This window comes from Schistocerca serialis, chromosome 2 (assembly GCF_023864345.2).
Source record: "Schistocerca serialis cubense isolate TAMUIC-IGC-003099 chromosome 2, iqSchSeri2.2, whole genome shotgun sequence".
In the NCBI taxonomy this organism is placed as follows: Eukaryota; Metazoa; Arthropoda; class Insecta; order Orthoptera; family Acrididae; genus Schistocerca; species Schistocerca serialis.
In genome coordinates this window covers 576,984,839-576,990,838 of record NC_064639.1, presented here as the reverse complement: position 1 = coordinate 576,990,838, position 6,000 = coordinate 576,984,839, and positions in this window count along the sequence as shown.

Genomic DNA, 6,000 nt, shown 5'->3' with positions numbered 1-6,000 from the left:
GTGCATGCTCTGTTGCCTGTGTCTATGTGCCTGTGGTTCTGTCAGTGTGATCATGTGATGTATCTGACCCCAGGAATGTGTCAATAAAGTTTCCCCTTCCTGGGACAATGAATTCACGGTGTTCTTATTTCAATTTCCAGGAGTGTAAATCTTGATAATCTGCCATTGTAGCACCAGTAACCGATCTAACAACTGTGCCAGACACTTGCTGTCCTATATAGGCGTTGGCGACCGCAGCGCTGTATTCTGCCTCTTAACATATCTCTGTATTTGAATATACATGTCTATACCAGTTTCTTTGGCACTTCAGTGTATTTAAGATGAGGAAAGAGATTGAAGAACTTTGAGCAGAATAACTTATCATGATTATTCCAATAAATAATAGAAGAGGATTTAATTTAAGAATGTGTTTCATACATTATGAGTCATGCAATGTTTTGTTAGAGATGTAACGTAATTAGTACACACATAGATTAGATACCGTTTTGGCCGCAAATTTACTTATATTATGTTTGTCAGACTAACGACTGATTCCAGATCAGGTAACATTTCTTTGAAACAGTTGTTAAAATGTTGGAAGAATTCGCTATTTTATGCAAAGACTACTTAATCGAATCACGCAAAGGCAGCGTTTTTGAACAAAGTCATGAAAGGTTTTAGGTACATGTATATTGATTTAAAGGTGAGTGATAGCGTATTGGAGGAATTTTAGTAGTGGATATAACATGATGTTATGGATATTTCATTTAGATACAGTTAAGTCTCTTTATGTAATACATTTTAAATGATGTATTGATGATGTATAGGAAGATGCGAGTATGGTTACGGAACTTGTGATTTGTTTACTATGCACAATTTATAATTTTTCGAATTTAGTAATATTTTTCCTGAGAAAGGGATTCTGTATGCATTAAGATTGTTGATAACGTTGTGGAGAGGATGCTACATTTAACTTGTCATGATGTTGCAAATTATTTTTTTGCCTATAGGTAACTGTTTGTTCACTCTGGTTATGAGAGATTCTACCTGCGCTCATGTTCTTAATTTTACAGTTGTGATTCTTGAGTTTCTCCCGGCGTATTTGATAATCAAAATATCCACGGGTGTACTGCCGGTCTACAGTATCCAACGGGCACAATATTTCGGCGATCATACATACCAGTTCACCAGATGATGGCGACATGTATGATCGCCGAAATATTGTGCCCGTTGGACTCTGTAGCCCGGCAGTACACTCGTAAATATTTTGATTAATTTTACAGTTGCTTTTCGTAGCAGTTCGATACCACTTTGTTAAACATGATTTCTGTCTATTCCAAGAAATTTAGCAGTAATCTTTGTACACCAACTCTTTATTGTTTGCCCTCTATTTGACATATATTTGGAGTACATTAAGCAAATACTTTTTAGGTAAGATTTCTTAGTTAGTACATACGTAGATTAGATACCGTTTTGGCCACGGATTTACTTATGTTATGTTTGTCAGACTAACGACTGATTCCGTAAGAAAATAGTTCTTTTGACAGGAACAAATAGTAACAAGATGAACTCTTTTTCTCCTTTTTCATTTACTTTCCTTCCCAGTGGTTAGACGACCTCAAACATTTTGCAGAAAGTAGCATTTCATGGATACAATTACTGAAGATATGTTTCACAGCACGTAAGATAGTTTTAAGTAGAAAAATATTAATTATAAATGTGTAAGGCAGGTACATTCTTTTGTAACTGAGATTTTTCACATGGTTTTTTCGTTGATGACGTCATTGTATGTTAATGGTTATTAACTAAGATTATTTTGTCTTACTGATATGGAATGAACTTATTCATATTTTTTACTGTGTGTTGCATATGGGATTATGTCATTTGCTTGGCATTAGGATTTGTAAAAAATTCCGTCTAAGCACTGTTGACTGGTTCTGTAACTGTATGTTTGCCCACGTATGCATTATATTACAAGATTTACCTCTATGTAAGTTTTTGATTGCACATATCATTAAGATTTATGCTTGGGCACCTGCACTATGGTAGCAATTAGCAAAAAATGTACGATTTCACAACAGAGACAGCATCGCTCTCTTCAATTGCTCTGGAAAAATGCTTTTGAGTCAAATATGGAACTTTAAGCTCAGCAGCATGGTCTTGGGACATATTTCGCTTTGAGCTGCCGGAGAATTTAATAGACTGACACAGTTTCCTCTGAGTCTGCTTCTAACCTACTCACACATGCACTAATCTGCTTTTCCTACGGTTGTCGATGTTAGTGGAATGAAAACAATTTGTATCTCACGCTGATTCTTCAACAATGGCCACTTCAAGAAACGATTCTACAAGACTTTAGTGCTCTACTGTGTATAAAAATGTTACTGTCGAAGTCTATTGCACACGTTTTACCGACGATAGCACTATTTACTCCAGGCACTACAAAAACTAGTGCAGTGCAAATCTAACATTTGTGACGAAACTAATTTTTAACAAAAAATTTCACGTACTGTGTGCAGTCTGATTTTCTTGCAGCAACTGAGTTATAAAACAAACTAGCAGGAACTTATAACAAGAAAAGATAAGAGACAAACTCTGGCATTTCTAAGTCATACAGACTTCCACAATTGTTAACTTGCATCTCATGGAAGCTGATGTTTACGGCTGTGTTTGTGCGGCTGCGCTCAACGGCTTTTCCCCTTTTGTAATCACTATTATTGTATTATTTGGAGTTATGTTCTTTTCGGTCATGATTGTAGAATTTAGTCAGAATATTTTAACTTCGTTAACGAGTTTTGCAGATTAACCTGTCAATTATAAATCTCAGTCTGTAAAATTCTGTCTGGAAAGGCCGAGGAGCTGTGCTAAGGGGCTGTAGACAATTTCGTGGCCATTTCTGTAGTATCTGGATACCCCGAGCACGTAAGCGCCTTCGTACTATTTGAAATTATAAGCATTTGCATTTTTGGAAAGATCTCGCTTGATGTTAAAGACTACTTTCGTTTGTCCATTCAATAACTGTAATTTCATCATTTAATTTGTGAGGCAAAGAAAGAGACAATTCTTCAATATAAAACTTTTCTAATCAGGAATTATGTTATAATTTATCCCCCTTGCCGCAGTGGATACACCGGTTCCCGTGAGATTACCGAAGTTAAGCGCTGTCGGGTGTGGTCGGCACTTGGATGTGTGACCATTCAGGCCGCCTTGCGCTATTGCCATTTTTCGGGGTGTCCTCGGCCTCGTGATGCCAATTGAGGAGCTATTCGACCGAATAGTAGCGGCTTCGGTCAAGAATACCATCATAACGACTGGGAGAGCGGTGTGCTGACCCCACGCCCCTTCTATCCGCATACTCCACGGCGGTCGGATGGTCCCGGTAGGCTACTCGTGGCCTGAAGACAGAGTTATAACTTATCCCGAATCATTGACCGGATCCGAAGTCGGTGCAAAATACGAGTTATCATTATTACTTATTCAGATTTGTTATGAACCAAGTACGCTTTGCCTTTTTTTTTTAAAAAAAAAGAAAAGAAGAGCGCATTGCACGAGACACATCTCAGTAGTTAACTGTATCTCAGCAAATGTGACGCGCTTTCAAAACGAGCAGTCAAGGTGTTTGCATTGTGCAACAGGTGAGCAAAAATTAAATGATAAAAAAGAGAAAATTGACGTTTTCCAGGGCCAATTTATAATATTGAATTCAGAGAATATTCTAGCCCTTACGAATGTTTACACAGACAAGGAACCTGATACGCACTTTCAAATTGCTCTCTCGCAGTCAGATTTCGCAATACATTCTCGTAGTCGAATTGTTACATTGAAATTTCACGAATTCCTGTGACGAAAGCTCACGTAAGTTTACAGCCAAGCTTACACTGCTAGCACTAACAACAATTGTTTTATTTTTATTGAGACAATGTTCAGTATGCAAACGCCGATATAAAACGCAGATTCTTCACAGCAGAAATACTGAGGGTAGCCGTAGTCGCCCAGCTATCCACCAAAACTGCACCACCTGGCGGACACAAGCATGAGGCTACAACATTTCTGTGAACCAACAGCCTAGCACGGGACAGCGAAGTCCACCCCGTGTTCATAGCGCTGCGACCACTCGCGTTCGTCACTGTACCTTCACAGGCCTGCCTCAGCGCAAGGAAATTCACGAACGTTACACCAGAGGCCACTAACGACGTATTTCCCTCCAGCAAAGTTAAGAAAACTGAGCTGCCAATTCTTCTTGCTGTCGCAAAGCTATATATGTGATGGTACCGTCACAACGTCTTACTAGGATTCCTGTGTTTATAAGACCAGACCCAATAATATCTTCATCCATCTTGCAGCTCTGGAATATAGCTTTTCAATCGTGCAAGGAGAATCGAACCAATACCATATAATCCAAAGAATTTTTGTGGATACTCTTTCAGTTAATATGAGCAGTTACTCATACAGGGGAATCGACCACCATTAGTCTGGCGACCGTGTTTTACACATTTATCTCAACCAGCCACAGCGCGAAGAAATCATTGACACACGAGCTATTCGTTAATCTCACGCGGAGATCTACAAACAGAGATGGGTAAGGGAGGGCAGTACTACATACCAGGTAGGCTCTCCAAGTCACGGAGTGTTGCCACTCTGCTGTTAACGACCTCGCTCGGCCGGACCCAACTTTCCGAGTACTTCTCGGCAGTTGTTTACCTGCAGCTCTTTTTACCGTCGCCTAGGTAATGGAGTCTCTCAGCCGGTCACACAGGGTGCGCTGCACGGCGTTCGTTTTGCAAGACAGCTGGCCGGCCGCGGTGCGATACGCCGCAGAACAATGGCTGAGTGTTGCGGCCCGCCACGCTTCCTGCATTCACCTGCTCCTTCCTTCCCTTCTCGAAAGTACGTAGATTGCACAAGAGTGATTTGCATGGCAGGATAAGAAAGCGCTCGCAACACGTATTGTACCTCATACTTTACCGGAAAAAATGCGCCTTACAAAACGTCGGTGGTGTGCACCGAAAACCCAGACTCGTATGTAGGAGACCAGTGGGTGAAAGGTGGTGAAATCGGTGCTACAATGGATGACTGGTCTTTGTTAACTTATCGCGCACCAACGCTGCGCCGTCTGAAATATCGTAACACCCTTTTATTCATCTGACCACCCGGTGTGTACAAATGTATAGGCCATCTCATTCCAGATTTGTGCAACGGTTTGACATGCAGGGTGATTCCGTGATGATGTTACAAACTTTCAGAAGTATAAATGTATCAATCTGAGGTAAAGGACTCTGGTCTGAAAACGATCGAGTCGGAAGTCAAAAGCGAACATCGCTCTGATACCTCTGACAGTGGACCTCTTCTGCTGCAAGCTCTTTGCTTTTCACACTTTGCGAAGAGGTAGTAAGAACCAAACAAGAAAAAAATTGTTTAGTAAACATGGGCTCTAAACAGCATACCTTAAGAGTGGAAGGGATGTGTTTCACAGTAGCAAAGATAACCAAGTGCTCATAAATTTTAAGGTACGGTCTTCAGGGCCCATGTTTACTAGATATTTCTTTCTTGTCTTGGTCCATACTACCTCCTCCCAAATTATCGAAAGCAAGAGCTGGTTATAGAAGAGGTCCACTGACAGAGGTATCAGAACGATTTTCGCTTACAACTTCCGACTCGGTCGTTTTCCGAACAGGGTCCCTAACTTCAAAATGATAACATTAGCCTTCTCCATCATCCCTGAAAGTTTGCAACATGATCACGGGATCACCCTGTATATGACCTGTATTTTTGACTCTTGTATTTCATCCATTTATGTGCGTTTGATCTAGTAATATAGCTCCCGCACAACTTATCCCACAAAAGATAAGACCTTCAATTATTTCATGGAAGCATGATGATCCCAGTTAGCAGCTCAACTTTTGATACTTCAAGATAGTCTGCTATACGACTGGAACCATTATGTCTGATTAAGAATATTGAAATATGCAGTAGCAGTGTGTAGTTACAAAAGGGTTTTTGGAAAATTTCTTGATATTCTAA